The sequence below is a fragment of the Mytilus edulis genome, chromosome 5 (assembly GCF_963676685.1).
Source record: "Mytilus edulis chromosome 5, xbMytEdul2.2, whole genome shotgun sequence".
Lineage (NCBI taxonomy): Eukaryota > Metazoa > Mollusca > Bivalvia > Mytilida > Mytilidae > Mytilus > Mytilus edulis.
This window is the reverse complement of record NC_092348.1, coordinates 9,733,844-9,750,278: the sequence shown is the minus strand read 5'-3', so window position 1 is coordinate 9,750,278 and position 16,435 is coordinate 9,733,844. Positions and strand designations below refer to the sequence as shown.

The following is a 16,435-nucleotide window of genomic DNA, read 5'->3' as shown; positions in this document are numbered from 1 at the left end:
AATTCGCATGATCTCATTCTTTTAGGTTCAATGAGGTGCATTGAAGTACTCAACATTTTCTAGGTTGATCTCTATCATCTACATCCTCCTGACCAGTGAGTGTTGTGACTGAACATGTGAAAATGACAAACACGGTTTTGATGCATCAAATCATTATAATACAAACGATTTCATCATTTTCATCATTTTCCTCATCTGTTTTGAAGAATGAATGCCACTTTTGGTGGTTTTGATAGATTGTAATTGACTAGGAGCATTACATCTAGGAAAATATCCGAACTTAACAGCCCCTCCCCCTTTTTAAAAAAATGAATCATTAAAATCAAAATATGAACAGTTTTTTTATATATTGCTTCAGTGCAGATTTTATCGACAAATGTACAAATTGTCGTAAACTATCGCTAAAAGATCTTAAAATTCATGTATTTCTGTCTTCTTATCCTGATATGCATGTAATATTCACCACTGGACGTTAAACACCAATCCGTCCATCCACCTGAGAGATCGTATATATGCGTATACCCTACGTAGTTTACTGAGAGATTATCTCCCCATTAATATAGCCACTATACAAACTTGTGTTTTCTCAACTATAACAGCCGTTTGTCATTTCAGTGAACATCAAAAAGGATGAACCTCTTTCAAATGTAAATTAATGCCAAGTACAAAAGGTAGAACAATGTCAGCTACCCAAAATTTTGCACGGAATAAAATTACTAGAATACCTTTGATAGAGTAAATGTAGTTTAAAACAAACAGTGTACACTGTACGTTATTCATTAGCTTTGCGCAGTGGCGGTACCATAGCCGATGAGGTTTATCCGAGGCGTGGTTATTGCTAGTTGAAAACTATACCCAATACCCCGCGCTGATGCCTGAAATACGGCAGCAGTCGCAATTTCTGAACGCCTCTACGGAGGCAATGATACACAATTAAATAAAGAAAAGTCGACCAAACCAACTGCTTTGAAACATATGACAAAATGCTATTTAAAGTAGTATTCAAGTAATTTTCTTTTAGTAGGTAAATCTAATGATCAGATGACACAATTTGGCGAAACACAAATTCGCATGATCTCATTCTTTTAGGTTCAATGAGGTGCATTGAAGTACTCAACATTTTCTAGGTTGATCTCTATCATCTACATCCTCCTGACCAGTGAGTGTTGTGACTGAACATGTGAAAATGACAAACACGGTTTTGATGCATCAAATCATTATAATACAAACGATTTCATCATTTTCATCATTTTCCTCATCTGTTTTGAAGAATGAATGCCACTTTTGGTGGTTTTGATAGATTGTAATTGACTAGGAGCATTACATCTAGGAAAATATCCGAACTTAACAGCCCCTCCCCCTTTTTAAAAAAATGAATCATTAAAATCAAAATATGAACAGTTTTTTTATATATTGCTTCAGTGCAGATTTTATCGACAAATGTACAAATTGTCGTAAACTATCGCTAAAAGATCTTAAAATTCATGTATTTCTGTCTTCTTATCCTGATATGCATGTAATATTCACCACTGGACGTTAAACACCAATCCGTCCATCCACCTGAGAGATCGTATATATGCGTATACCCTACGTAGTTTACTGAGAGATTATCTCCCCATTAATATAGCCACTATACAAACTTGTGTTTTCTCAACTATAACAGCCGTTTGTCATTTCAGTGAACATCAAAAAGGATGAACCTCTTTCAAATGTAAATTAATGCCAAGTACAAAAGGTAGAACAATGTCAGCTACCCAAAATTTTGCACGGAATAAAATTACTAGAATACCTTTGATAGAGTAAATGTAGTTTAAAACAAACAGTGTACACTGTACGTTATTCATTAGCTTTGCGCAGTGGCGGTACCATAGCCGATGAGGTTTATCCGAGGCGTGGTTATTGCTAGTTGAAAACTATACCCAATACCCCGCGCTGATGCCTGAAATACGGCAGCAGTCGCAATTTCTGAACGCCTCTACGGAGGCAATGATACACAATTAAATAAAGAAAAGTCGACCAAACCAACTGCTTTGAAACATATGACAAAATGCTATTTAAAGTAGTATTCAAGTAATTTTCTTTTAGTAGGTAAATCTAATGATCAGATGACACAATTTGGCGAAACACAAATTCGCATGATCTCATTCTTTTAGGTTCAATGAGGTGCATTGAAGTACTCAACATTTTCTAGGTTGATCTCTATCATCTACATCCTCCTGACCAGTGAGTGTTGTGACTGAACATGTGAAAATGACAAACACGGTTTTGATGCATCAAATCATTATAATACAAACGATTTCATCATTTTCATCATTTTCCTCATCTGTTTTGAAGAATGAATGCCACTTTTGGTGGTTTTGATAGATTGTAATTGACTAGGAGCATTACATCTAGGAAAATATCCGAACTTAACAGCCCCTCCCCCTTTTTAAAAAAATGAATCATTAAAATCAAAATATGAACAGTTTTTTTATATATTGCTTCAGTGCAGATTTTATCGACAAATGTACAAATTGTCGTAAACTATCGCTAAAAGATCTTAAAATTCATGTATTTCTGTCTTCTTATCCTGATATGCATGTAATATTCACCACTGGACGTTAAACACCAATCCGTCCATCCACCTGAGAGATCGTATATATGCGTATACTCTACGTAGTTTACTGAGAGATTATCTCCCCATTAATATAGCCACTATACAAACTTGTGTTTTCTCAACTATAACAGCCGTTTGTCATTTCAGTGAACATCAAAAAGGATGAACCTCTTTCAAATGTAAATTAATGCCAAGTACAAAAGGTAGAACAATGTCAGCTACCCAAAATTTTGCACGGAATAAAATTACTAGAATACCTTTGATAGAGTAAATGTAGTTTAAAACAAACAGTGTACACTGTACGTTATTCATTAGCTTTGCGCAGTGGCGGTACCATAGCCGATGAGGTTTATCCGAGGCGTGGTTATTGCTAGTTGAAAACTATACCCAATACCCCGCGCTGATGCCTGAAATACGGCAGCAGTCGCAATTTCTGAACGCCTCTACGGAGGCAATGATACACAATTAAATAAAGAAAAGTCGACCAAACCAACTGCTTTGAAACATATGACAAAATGCTATTTAAAGTAGTATTCAAGTAATTTTCTTTTAGTAGGTAAATCTAATGATCAGATGACACAATTTGGCGAAACACAAATTCGCATGATCTCATTCTTTTAGGTTCAATGAGGTGCATTGAAGTACTCAACATTTTCTAGGTTGATCTCTATCATCTACATCCTCCTGACCAGTGAGTGTTGTGACTGAACATGTGAAAATGACAAACACGGTTTTGATGCATCAAATCATTATAATACAAACGATTTCATCATTTTCATCATTTTCCTCATCTGTTTTGAAGAATGAATGCCACTTTTGGTGGTTTTGATAGATTGTAATTGACTAGGAGCATTACATCTAGGAAAATATCCGAACTTAACAGCCCCTCCCCCTTTTTAAAAAAATGAATCATTAAAATCAAAATATGAACAGTTTTTTTATATATTGCTTCAGTGCAGATTTTATCGACAAATGTACAAATTGTCGTAAACTATCGCTAAAAGATCTTAAAATTCATGTATTTCTGTCTTCTTATCCTGATATGCATGTAATATTCACCACTGGACGTTAAACACCAATCCGTCCATCCACCTGAGAGATCGTATATATGCGTATACCCTACGTAGTTTACTGAGAGATTATCTCCCCATTAATATAGCCACTATACAAACTTGTGTTTTCTCAACTATAACAGCCGTTTGTCATTTCAGTGAACATCAAAAAGGATGAACCTCTTTCAAATGTAAATTAATGCCAAGTACAAAAGGTAGAACAATGTCAGCTACCCAAAATTTTGCACGGAATAAAATTACTAGAATACCTTTGATAGAGTAAATGTAGTTTAAAACAAACAGTGTACACTGTACGTTATTCATTAGCTTTGCGCAGTGGCGGTACCATAGCCGATGAGGTTTATCCGAGGCGTGGTTATTGCTAGTTGAAAACTATACCCAATACCCCGCGCTGATGCCTGAAATACGGCAGCAGTCGCAATTTCTGAACGCCTCTACGGAGGCAATGATACACAATTAAATAAAGAAAAGTCGACCAAACCAACTGCTTTGAAACATATGACAAAATGCTATTTAAAGTAGTATTCAAGTAATTTTCTTTTAGTAGGTAAATCTAATGATCAGATGACACAATTTGGCGAAACACAAATTCGCATGATCTCATTCTTTTAGGTTCAATGAGGTGCATTGAAGTACTCAACATTTTCTAGGTTGATCTCTATCATCTACATCCTCCTGACCAGTGAGTGTTGTGACTGAACATGTGAAAATGACAAACACGGTTTTGATGCATCAAATCATTATAATACAAACGATTTCATCATTTTCATCATTTTCCTCATCTGTTTTGAAGAATGAATGCCACTTTTGGTGGTTTTGATAGATTGTAATTGACTAGGAGCATTACATCTAGGAAAATATCCGAACTTAACAGCCCCTCCCCCTTTTTAAAAAAATGAATCATTAAAATCAAAATATGAACAGTTTTTTTATATATTGCTTCAGTGCAGATTTTATCGACAAATGTACAAATTGTCGTAAACTATCGCTAAAAGATCTTAAAATTCATGTATTTCTGTCTTCTTATCCTGATATGCATGTAATATTCACCACTGGACGTTAAACACCAATCCGTCCATCCACCTGAGAGATCGTATATATGCGTATACCCTACGTAGTTTACTGAGAGATTATCTCCCCATTAATATAGCCACTATACAAACTTGTGTTTTCTCAACTATAACAGCCGTTTGTCATTTCAGTGAACATCAAAAAGGATGAACCTCTTTCAAATGTAAATTAATGCCAAGTACAAAAGGTAGAACAATGTCAGCTACCCAAAATTTTGCACGGAATAAAATTACTAGAATACCTTTGATAGAGTAAATGTAGTTTAAAACAAACAGTGTACACTGTACGTTATTCATTAGCTTTGCGCAGTGGCGGTACCATAGCCGATGAGGTTTATCCGAGGCGTGGTTATTGCTAGTTGAAAACTATACCCAATACCCCGCGCTGATGCCTGAAATACGGCAGCAGTCGCAATTTCTGAACGCCTCTACGGAGGCAATGATACACAATTAAATAAAGAAAAGTCGACCAAACCAACTGCTTTGAAACATATGACAAAATGCTATTTAAAGTAGTATTCAAGTAATTTTCTTTTAGTAGGTAAATCTAATGATCAGATGACACAATTTGGCGAAACACAAATTCGCATGATCTCATTCTTTTAGGTTCAATGAGGTGCATTGAAGTACTCAACATTTTCTAGGTTGATCTCTATCATCTACATCCTCCTGACCAGTGAGTGTTGTGACTGAACATGTGAAAATGACAAACACGGTTTTGATGCATCAAATCATTATAATACAAACGATTTCATCATTTTCATCATTTTCCTCATCTGTTTTGAAGAATGAATGCCACTTTTGGTGGTTTTGATAGATTGTAATTGACTAGGAGCATTACATCTAGGAAAATATCCGAACTTAACAGCCCCTCCCCCTTTTTAAAAAAATGAATCATTAAAATCAAAATATGAACAGTTTTTTTATATATTGCTTCAGTGCAGATTTTATCGACAAATGTACAAATTGTCGTAAACTATCGCTAAAAGATCTTAAAATTCATGTATTTCTGTCTTCTTATCCTGATATGCATGTAATATTCACCACTGGACGTTAAACACCAATCCGTCCATCCACCTGAGAGATCGTATATATGCGTATACCCTACGTAGTTTACTGAGAGATTATCTCCCCATTAATATAGCCACTATACAAACTTGTGTTTTCTCAACTATAACAGCCGTTTGTCATTTCAGTGAACATCAAAAAGGATGAACCTCTTTCAAATGTAAATTAATGCCAAGTACAAAAGGTAGAACAATGTCAGCTACCCAAAATTTTGCACGGAATAAAATTACTAGAATACCTTTGATAGAGTAAATGTAGTTTAAAACAAACAGTGTACACTGTACGTTATTCATTAGCTTTGCGCAGTGGCGGTACCATAGCCGATGAGGTTTATCCGAGGCGTGGTTATTGCTAGTTGAAAACTATACCCAATACCCCGCGCTGATGCCTGAAATACGGCAGCAGTCGCAATTTCTGAACGCCTCTACGGAGGCAATGATACACAATTAAATAAAGAAAAGTCGACCAAACCAACTGCTTTGAAACATATGACAAAATGCTAAAGTAGTATTCAAGTAATTTTCTTTTAGTAGGTAAATCTAATGATCAGATGACACAATTTGGCGAAACACAAATTCGCATGATCTCATTCTTTTAGGTTCAATGAGGTGCATTGAAGTACTCAACATTTTCTAGGTTGATCTCTATCATCTACATCCTCCTGACCAGTGAGTGTTGTGACTGAACATGTGAAAATGACAAACACGGTTTTGATGCATCAAATCATTATAATACAAACGATTTCATCATTTTCATCATTTTCCTCATCTGTTTTGAAGAATGAATGCCACTTTTGGTGGTTTTGATAGATTGTAATTGACTAGGAGCATTACATCTAGGAAAATATCCGAACTTAACAGCCCCTCCCCCTTTTTAAAAAAATGAATCATTAAAATCAAAATATGAACAGTTTTTTTATATATTGCTTCAGTGCAGATTTTATCGACAAATGTACAAATTGTCGTAAACTATCGCTAAAAGATCTTAAAATTCATGTATTTCTGTCTTCTTATCCTGATATGCATGTAATATTCACCACTGGACGTTAAACACCAATCCGTCCATCCACCTGAGAGATCGTATATATGCGTATACCCTACGTAGTTTACTGAGAGATTATCTCCCCATTAATATAGCCACTATACAAACTTGTGTTTTCTCAACTATAACAGCCGTTTGTCATTTCAGTGAACATCAAAAAGGATGAACCTCTTTCAAATGTAAATTAATGCCAAGTACAAAAGGTAGAACAATGTCAGCTACCCAAAATTTTGCACGGAATAAAATTACTAGAATACCTTTGATAGAGTAAATGTAGTTTAAAACAAACAGTGTACACTGTACGTTATTCATTAGCTTTGCGCAGTGGCGGTACCATAGCCGATGAGGTTTATCCGAGGCGTGGTTATTGCTAGTTGAAAACTATACCCAATACCCCGCGCTGATGCCTGAAATACGGCAGCAGTCGCAATTTCTGAACGCCTCTACGGAGGCAATGATACACAATTAAATAAAGAAAAGTCGACCAAACCAACTGCTTTGAAACATATGACAAAATGCTAAAGTAGTATTCAAGTAATTTTCTTTTAGTAGGTAAATCTAATGATCAGATGACACAATTTGGCGAAACACAAATTCGCATGATCTCATTCTTTTAGGTTCAATGAGGTGCATTGAAGTACTCAACATTTTCTAGGTTGATCTCTATCATCTACATCCTCCTGACCAGTGAGTGTTGTGACTGAACATGTGAAAATGACAAACACGGTTTTGATGCATCAAATCATTATAATACAAACGATTTCATCATTTTCATCATTTTCCTCATCTGTTTTGAAGAATGAATGCCACTTTTGGTGGTTTTGATAGATTGTAATTGACTAGGAGCATTACATCTAGGAAAATATCCGAACTTAACAGCCCCTCCCCCTTTTTAAAAAAATGAATCATTAAAATCAAAATATGAACAGTTTTTTTATATATTGCTTCAGTGCAGATTTTATCGACAAATGTACAAATTGTCGTAAACTATCGCTAAAAGATCTTAAAATTCATGTATTTCTGTCTTCTTATCCTGATATGCATGTAATATTCACCACTGGACGTTAAACACCAATCCGTCCATCCACCTGAGAGATCGTATATATGCGTATACCCTACGTAGTTTACTGAGAGATTATCTCCCCATTAATATAGCCACTATACAAACTTGTGTTTTCTCAACTATAACAGCCGTTTGTCATTTCAGTGAACATCAAAAAGGATGAACCTCTTTCAAATGTAAATTAATGCCAAGTACAAAAGGTAGAACAATGTCAGCTACCCAAAATTTTGCACGGAATAAAATTACTAGAATACCTTTGATAGAGTAAATGTAGTTTAAAACAAACAGTGTACACTGTACGTTATTCATTAGCTTTGCGCAGTGGCGGTACCATAGCCGATGAGGTTTATCCGAGGCGTGGTTATTGCTAGTTGAAAACTATACCCAATACCCCGCGCTGATGCCTGAAATACGGCAGCAGTCGCAATTTCTGAACGCCTCTACGGAGGCAATGATACACAATTAAATAAAGAAAAGTCGACCAAACCAACTGCTTTGAAACATATGACAAAATGCTAAAGTAGTATTCAAGTAATTTTCTTTTAGTAGGTAAATCTAATGATCAGATGACACAATTTGGCGAAACACAAATTCGCATGATCTCATTCTTTTAGGTTCAATGAGGTGCATTGAAGTACTCAACATTTTCTAGGTTGATCTCTATCATCTACATCCTCCTGACCAGTGAGTGTTGTGACTGAACATGTGAAAATGACAAACACGGTTTTGATGCATCAAATCATTATAATACAAACGATTTCATCATTTTCATCATTTTCCTCATCTGTTTTGAAGAATGAATGCCACTTTTGGTGGTTTTGATAGATTGTAATTGACTAGGAGCATTACATCTAGGAAAATATCCGAACTTAACAGCCCCTCCCCCTTTTTAAAAAAATGAATCATTAAAATCAAAATATGAACAGTTTTTTTATATATTGCTTCAGTGCAGATTTTATCGACAAATGTACAAATTGTCGTAAACTATCGCTAAAAGATCTTAAAATTCATGTATTTCTGTCTTCTTATCCTGATATGCATGTAATATTCACCACTGGACGTTAAACACCAATCCGTCCATCCACCTGAGAGATCGTATATATGCGTATACCCTACGTAGTTTACTGAGAGATTATCTCCCCATTAATATAGCCACTATACAAACTTGTGTTTTCTCAACTATAACAGCCGTTTGTCATTTCAGTGAACATCAAAAAGGATGAACCTCTTTCAAATGTAAATTAATGCCAAGTACAAAAGGTAGAACAATGTCAGCTACCCAAAATTTTGCACGGAATAAAATTACTAGAATACCTTTGATAGAGTAAATGTAGTTTAAAACAAACAGTGTACACTGTACGTTATTCATTAGCTTTGCGCAGTGGCGGTACCATAGCCGATGAGGTTTATCCGAGGCGTGGTTATTGCTAGTTGAAAACTATACCCAATACCCCGCGCTGATGCCTGAAATACGGCAGCAGTCGCAATTTCTGAACGCCTCTACGGAGGCAATGATACACAATTAAATAAAGAAAAGTCGACCAAACCAACTGCTTTGAAACATATGACAAAATGCTAAAGTAGTATTCAAGTAATTTTCTTTTAGTAGGTAAATCTAATGATCAGATGACACAATTTGGCGAAACACAAATTCGCATGATCTCATTCTTTTAGGTTCAATGAGGTGCATTGAAGTACTCAACATTTTCTAGGTTGATCTCTATCATCTACATCCTCCTGACCAGTGAGTGTTGTGACTGAACATGTGAAAATGACAAACACGGTTTTGATGCATCAAATCATTATAATACAAACGATTTCATCATTTTCATCATTTTCCTCATCTGTTTTGAAGAATGAATGCCACTTTTGGTGGTTTTGATAGATTGTAATTGACTAGGAGCATTACATCTAGGAAAATATCCGAACTTAACAGCCCCTCCCCCTTTTTAAAAAAATGAATCATTAAAATCAAAATATGAACAGTTTTTTTATATATTGCTTCAGTGCAGATTTTATCGACAAATGTACAAATTGTCGTAAACTATCGCTAAAAGATCTTAAAATTCATGTATTTCTGTCTTCTTATCCTGATATGCATGTAATATTCACCACTGGACGTTAAACACCAATCCGTCCATCCACCTGAGAGATCGTATATATGCGTATACCCTACGTAGTTTACTGAGAGATTATCTCCCCATTAATATAGCCACTATACAAACTTGTGTTTTCTCAACTATAACAGCCGTTTGTCATTTCAGTGAACATCAAAAAGGATGAACCTCTTTCAAATGTAAATTAATGCCAAGTACAAAAGGTAGAACAATGTCAGCTACCCAAAATTTTGCACGGAATAAAATTACTAGAATACCTTTGATAGAGTAAATGTAGTTTAAAACAAACAGTGTACACTGTACGTTATTCATTAGCTTTGCGCAGTGGCGGTACCATAGCCGATGAGGTTTATCCGAGGCGTGGTTATTGCTAGTTGAAAACTATACCCAATACCCCGCGCTGATGCCTGAAATACGGCAGCAGTCGCAATTTCTGAACGCCTCTACGGAGGCAATGATACACAATTAAATAAAGAAAAGTCGACCAAACCAACTGCTTTGAAACATATGACAAAATGCTAAAGTAGTATTCAAGTAATTTTCTTTTAGTAGGTAAATCTAATGATCAGATGACACAATTTGGCGAAACACAAATTCGCATGATCTCATTCTTTTAGGTTCAATGAGGTGCATTGAAGTACTCAACATTTTCTAGGTTGATCTCTATCATCTACATCCTCCTGACCAGTGAGTGTTGTGACTGAACATGTGAAAATGACAAACACGGTTTTGATGCATCAAATCATTATAATACAAACGATTTCATCATTTTCATCATTTTCCTCATCTGTTTTGAAGAATGAATGCCACTTTTGGTGGTTTTGATAGATTGTAATTGACTAGGAGCATTACATCTAGGAAAATATCCGAACTTAACAGCCCCTCCCCCTTTTTAAAAAAATGAATCATTAAAATCAAAATATGAACAGTTTTTTTATATATTGCTTCAGTGCAGATTTTATCGACAAATGTACAAATTGTCGTAAACTATCGCTAAAAGATCTTAAAATTCATGTATTTCTGTCTTCTTATCCTGATATGCATATAATATTCACCACTGGACGTTAAACACCAATCCGTCCATCCACCTGAGAGATCGTATATATGCGTATACCCTACGTAGTTTACTGAGAGATTATCTCCCCATTAATATAGCCACTATACAAACTTGTGTTTTCTCAACTATAACAGCCGTTTGTCATTTCAGTGAACATCAAAAAGGATGAACCTCTTTCAAATGTAAATTAATGCCAAGTACAAAAGGTAGAACAATGTCAGCTACCCAAAATTTTGCACGGAATAAAATTACTAGAATACCTTTGATAGAGTAAATGTAGTTTAAAACAAACAGTGTACACTGTACGTTATTCATTAGCTTTGCGCAGTGGCGGTACCATAGCCGATGAGGTTTATCCGAGGCGTGGTTATTGCTAGTTGAAAACTATACCCAATACCCCGCGCTGATGCCTGAAATACGGCAGCAGTCGCAATTTCTGAACGCCTCTACGGAGGCAATGATACACAATTAAATAAAGAAAAGTCGACCAAACCAACTGCTTTGAAACATATGACAAAATGCTAAAGTAGTATTCAAGTAATTTTCTTTTAGTAGGTAAATCTAATGATCAGATGACACAATTTGGCGAAACACAAATTCGCATGATCTCATTCTTTTAGGTTCAATGAGGTGCATTGAAGTACTCAACATTTTCTAGGTTGATCTCTATCATCTACATCCTCCTGACCAGTGAGTGTTGTGACTGAACATGTGAAAATGACAAACACGGTTTTGATGCATCAAATCATTATAATACAAACGATTTCATCATTTTCATCATTTTCCTCATCTGTTTTGAAGAATGAATGCCACTTTTGGTGGTTTTGATAGATTGTAATTGACTAGGAGCATTACATCTAGGAAAATATCCGAACTTAACAGCCCCTCCCCCTTTTTAAAAAATGAATCATTAAAATCAAAATATGAACAGTTTTTTTATATATTGCTTCAGTGCAGATTTTATCGACAAATGTACAAATTGTCGTAAACTATCGCTAAAAGATCTTAAAATTCATGTATTTCTGTCTTCTTATCCTGATATGCATGTAATATTCACCACTGGACGTTAAACACCAATCCGTCCATCCACCTGAGAGATCGTATATATGCGTATACCCTACGTAGTTTACTGAGAGATTATCTCCCCATTAATATAGCCACTATACAAACTTGTGTTTTCTCAACTATAACAGCCGTTTGTCATTTCAGTGAACATCAAAAAGGATGAACCTCTTTCAAATGTAAATTAATGCCAAGTACAAAAGGTAGAACAATGTCAGCTACCCAAAATTTTGCACGGAATAAAATTACTAGAATACCTTTGATAGAGTAAATGTAGTTTAAAACAAACAGTGTACACTGTACGTTATTCATTAGCTTTGCGCAGTGGCGGTACCATAGCCGATGAGGTTTATCCGAGGCGTGGTTATTGCTAGTTGAAAACTATACCCAATACCCCGCGCTGATGCCTGAAATACGGCAGCAGTCGCAATTTCTGAACGCCTCTACGGAGGCAATGATACACAATTAAATAAAGAAAAGTCGACCAAACCAACTGCTTTGAAACATATGACAAAATGCTAAAGTAGTATTCAAGTAATTTTCTTTTAGTAGGTAAATCTAATGATCAGATGACACAATTTGGCGAAACACAAATTCGCATGATCTCATTCTTTTAGGTTCAATGAGGTGCATTGAAGTACTCAACATTTTCTAGGTTGATCTCTATCATCTACATCCTCCTGACCAGTGAGTGTTGTGACTGAACATGTGAAAATGACAAACACGGTTTTGATGCATCAAATCATTATAATACAAACGATTTCATCATTTTCATCATTTTCCTCATCTGTTTTGAAGAATGAATGCCACTTTTGGTGGTTTTGATAGATTGTAATTGACTAGGAGCATTACATCTAGGAAAATATCCGAACTTAACAGCCCCTCCCCCTTTTTAAAAAAATGAATCATTAAAATCAAAATATGAACAGTTTTTTTATATATTGCTTCAGTGCAGATTTTATCGACAAATGTACAAATTGTCGTAAACTATCGCTAAAAGATCTTAAAATTCATGTATTTCTGTCTTCTTATCCTGATATGCATGTAATATTCACCACTGGACGTTAAACACCAATCCGTCCATCCACCTGAGAGATCGTATATATGCGTATACCCTACGTAGTTTACTGAGAGATTATCTCCCCATTAATATAGCCACTATACAAACTTGTGTTTTCTCAACTATAACAGCCGTTTGTCATTTCAGTGAACATCAAAAAGGATGAACCTCTTTCAAATGTAAATTAATGCCAAGTACAAAAGGTAGAACAATGTCAGCTACCCAAAATTTTGCACGGAATAAAATTACTAGAATACCTTTGATAGAGTAAATGTAGTTTAAAACAAACAGTGTACACTGTACGTTATTCATTAGCTTTGCGCAGTGGCGGTACCATAGCCGATGAGGTTTATCCGAGGCGTGGTTATTTCTAGTTGAAAACTATACCCAATACCCCGCGCTGATGCCTGAAATACGGCAGCAGTCGCAATTTGTGAACGCCTCTACGGAGGCAATGATACACAATTAAATAAAGAAAAGTCGACCAAACCAACTGCTTTGAAACATATGACAAAATGCTAAAGTAGTATTCAAGTAATTTTCTTTTAGTAGGTAAATCTAATGATCAGATGACACAATTTGGCGAAACACAAATTCGCATGATCTCATTCTTTTAGGTTCAATGAGGTGCATTGAAGTACTCAACATTTTCTAGGTTGATCTCTATCATCTACATCCTCCTGACCAGTGAGTGTTGTGACTGAACATGTGAAAATGACAAACACGGTTTTGATGCATCAAATCATTATAATACAAACGATTTCATCATTTTCATCATTTTCCTCATCTGTTTTGAAGAATGAATGCCACTTTTGGTGGTTTTGAAAGATTGTAATTGACTAGGAGCATTACATCTAGGAAAATATCCGAACTTAACAGCCCCTCCCCCTTTTTAAAAAAATGAATCATTAAAATCAAAATATGAACAGTTTTTTTATATATTGCTTCAGTGCAGATTTTATCGACAAATGTACAAATTGTCGTAAACTATCGCTAAAAGATCTTAAAATTCATGTATTTCTGTCTTCTTATCCTGATATGCATGTAATATTCACCACTGGACGTTAAACACCAATCCGTCCATCCACCTGAGAGATCGTATATATGCGTATACCCTACGTAGTTTACTGAGAGATTATCTCCCCATTAATATAGCCACTATACAAACTTGTGTTTTCTCAACTATAACAGCCGTTTGTCATTTCAGTGAACATCAAAAAGGATGAACCTCTTTCAAATGTAAATTAATGCCAAGTACAAAAGGTAGAACAATGTCAGCTACCCAAAATTTTGCACGGAATAAAATTACTAGAATACCTTTGATAGAGTAAATGTAGTTTAAAACAAACAGTGTACACTGTACGTTATTCATTAGCTTTGCGCAGTGGCGGTACCATAGCCGATGAGGTTTATCCGAGGCGTGGTTATTGCTAGTTGAAAACTATACCCAATACCCCGCGCTGATGCCTGAAATACGGCAGCAGTCGCAATTTCTGAACGCCTCTACGGAGGCAATGATACACAATTAAATAAAGAAAAGTCGACCAAACCAACTGCTTTGAAACATATGACAAAATGCTAAAGTAGTATTCAAGTAATTTTCTTTTAGTAGGTAAATCTAATGATCAGATGACACAATTTGGCGAAACACAAATTCGCATGATCTCATTCTTTTAGGTTCAATGAGGTGCATTGAAGTACTCAACATTTTCTAGGTTGATCTCTATCATCTACATCCTCCTGACCAGTGAGTGTTGTGACTGAACATGTGAAAATGACAAACACGGTTTTGATGCATCAAATCATTATAATACAAACGATTTCATCATTTTCATCATTTTCCTCATCTGTTTTGAAGAATGAATGCCACTTTTGGTGGTTTTGATAGATTGTAATTGACTAGGAGCATTACATCTAGGAAAATATCCGAACTTAACAGCCCCTCCCCCTTTTTAAAAAAATGAATCATTAAAATCAAAATATGAACAGTTTTTTTATATATTGCTTCAGTGCAGATTTTATCGACAAATGTACAAATTGTCGTAAACTATCGCTAAAAGATCTTAAAATTCATGTATTTCTGTCTTCTTATCCTGATATGCATGTAATATTCACCACTGGACGTTAAACACCAATCCGTCCATCCACCTGAGAGATCGTATATATGCGTATACCCTACGTAGTTTACTGAGAGATTATCTCCCCATTAATATAGCCACTATACAAACTTGTGTTTTCTCAACTATAACAGCCGTTTGTCATTTCAGTGAACATCAAAAAGGATGAACCTCTTTCAAATGTAAATTAATGCCAAGTACAAAAGGTAGAACAATGTCAGCTACCCAAAATTTTGCACGGAATAAAATTACTAGAATACCTTTGATAGAGTAAATGTAGTTTAAAACAAACAGTGTACACTGTACGTTATTCATTAGCTTTGCGCAGTGGCGGTACCATAGCCGATGAGGTTTATCCGAGGCGTGGTTATTGCTAGTTGAAAACTATACCCAATACCCCGCGCTGATGCCTGAAATACGGCAGCAGTCGCAATTTCTGAACGCCTCTACGGAGGCAATGATACACAATTAAATAAAGAAAAGTCGACCAAACCAACTGCTTTGAAACATATGACAAAATGCTAAAGTAGTATTCAAGTAATTTTCTTTTAGTAGGTAAATCTAATGATCAGATGACACAATTTGGCGAAACACAAATTCGCATGATCTCATTCTTTTAGGTTCAATGAGGTGCATTGAAGTACTCAACATTTTCTAGGTTGATCTCTATCATCTACATCCTCCTGACCAGTGAGTGTTGTGACTGAACATGTGAAAATGACAAACACGGTTTTGATGCATCAAATCATTATAATACAAACGATTTCATCATTTTCATCATTTTCCTCATCTGTTTTGAAGAATGAATGCCACTTTTGGTGGTTTTGATAGATTGTAATTGACTAGGAGCATTACATCTAGGAAAATATCCGAACTTAACAGCCCCTCCCCCTTTTTAAAAAAATGAATCATTAAAATCAAAATATGAACAGTTTTTTTATATATTGCTTCAGTGCAGATTTTATCGACAAATGTACAAATTGTCGTAAACTATCGCTAAAAGATCTTAAAATTCATGTATTTCTGTCTTCTTATCCTGATATGCATGTAATATTCACCACTGGACGTTAAACACCAATCCGTCCATCCACCTGAGAGATCGTATATATGC

General features: G+C 35.5%; 15 non-coding genes across 15 annotated transcripts; all 15 read left to right on the top strand.

The window, feature by feature from the left end:
• Window positions 1-781: 781 nt before the first annotated feature.
• Window positions 782-920, top strand: LOC139525696 (U4 spliceosomal RNA). Its single transcript, XR_011665026.1, has one exon. It is a non-coding gene; the product is annotated as a U4 spliceosomal RNA (small nuclear RNA).
• Window positions 921-1,845: 925 nt separating this feature from the next.
• Window positions 1,846-1,984, top strand: LOC139525695 (U4 spliceosomal RNA). Its single transcript, XR_011665025.1, has one exon. It is a non-coding gene; the product is annotated as a U4 spliceosomal RNA (small nuclear RNA).
• Window positions 1,985-2,909: 925 nt separating this feature from the next.
• Window positions 2,910-3,048, top strand: LOC139525694 (U4 spliceosomal RNA). The gene has a single exon (XR_011665024.1). It is a non-coding gene; the product is annotated as a U4 spliceosomal RNA (small nuclear RNA).
• A 925-nt stretch (window positions 3,049-3,973) lies between these two features.
• Window positions 3,974-4,112, top strand: LOC139525693 (U4 spliceosomal RNA). Its single transcript, XR_011665023.1, has one exon. It is a non-coding gene; the product is annotated as a U4 spliceosomal RNA (small nuclear RNA).
• A 925-nt stretch (window positions 4,113-5,037) lies between these two features.
• LOC139525692 (U4 spliceosomal RNA) lies at window positions 5,038-5,176 on the top strand. Its single transcript, XR_011665022.1, has one exon. It is a non-coding gene; the product is annotated as a U4 spliceosomal RNA (small nuclear RNA).
• A 925-nt stretch (window positions 5,177-6,101) lies between these two features.
• On the top strand, window positions 6,102-6,240 carry LOC139525691 (U4 spliceosomal RNA). Its single transcript, XR_011665021.1, has one exon. It is a non-coding gene; the product is annotated as a U4 spliceosomal RNA (small nuclear RNA).
• A 921-nt stretch (window positions 6,241-7,161) lies between these two features.
• On the top strand, window positions 7,162-7,300 carry LOC139525690 (U4 spliceosomal RNA). Its single transcript, XR_011665020.1, has one exon. It is a non-coding gene; the product is annotated as a U4 spliceosomal RNA (small nuclear RNA).
• Window positions 7,301-8,221: 921 nt separating this feature from the next.
• LOC139525689 (U4 spliceosomal RNA) lies at window positions 8,222-8,360 on the top strand. The gene has a single exon (XR_011665019.1). It is a non-coding gene; the product is annotated as a U4 spliceosomal RNA (small nuclear RNA).
• A 921-nt stretch (window positions 8,361-9,281) lies between these two features.
• On the top strand, window positions 9,282-9,420 carry LOC139525688 (U4 spliceosomal RNA). The gene has a single exon (XR_011665018.1). It is a non-coding gene; the product is annotated as a U4 spliceosomal RNA (small nuclear RNA).
• Window positions 9,421-10,341: 921 nt separating this feature from the next.
• Window positions 10,342-10,480, top strand: LOC139525686 (U4 spliceosomal RNA). The gene has a single exon (XR_011665016.1). It is a non-coding gene; the product is annotated as a U4 spliceosomal RNA (small nuclear RNA).
• Window positions 10,481-11,401: 921 nt separating this feature from the next.
• On the top strand, window positions 11,402-11,540 carry LOC139525685 (U4 spliceosomal RNA). The gene has a single exon (XR_011665015.1). It is a non-coding gene; the product is annotated as a U4 spliceosomal RNA (small nuclear RNA).
• A 920-nt stretch (window positions 11,541-12,460) lies between these two features.
• LOC139525684 (U4 spliceosomal RNA) lies at window positions 12,461-12,599 on the top strand. The gene has a single exon (XR_011665014.1). It is a non-coding gene; the product is annotated as a U4 spliceosomal RNA (small nuclear RNA).
• A 921-nt stretch (window positions 12,600-13,520) lies between these two features.
• LOC139525635 (U4 spliceosomal RNA) lies at window positions 13,521-13,659 on the top strand. Its single transcript, XR_011664965.1, has one exon. It is a non-coding gene; the product is annotated as a U4 spliceosomal RNA (small nuclear RNA).
• Window positions 13,660-14,580: 921 nt separating this feature from the next.
• LOC139525683 (U4 spliceosomal RNA) lies at window positions 14,581-14,719 on the top strand. Its single transcript, XR_011665013.1, has one exon. It is a non-coding gene; the product is annotated as a U4 spliceosomal RNA (small nuclear RNA).
• A 921-nt stretch (window positions 14,720-15,640) lies between these two features.
• LOC139525682 (U4 spliceosomal RNA) lies at window positions 15,641-15,779 on the top strand. Its single transcript, XR_011665012.1, has one exon. It is a non-coding gene; the product is annotated as a U4 spliceosomal RNA (small nuclear RNA).
• Window positions 15,780-16,435: the final 656 nt, after the last annotated feature.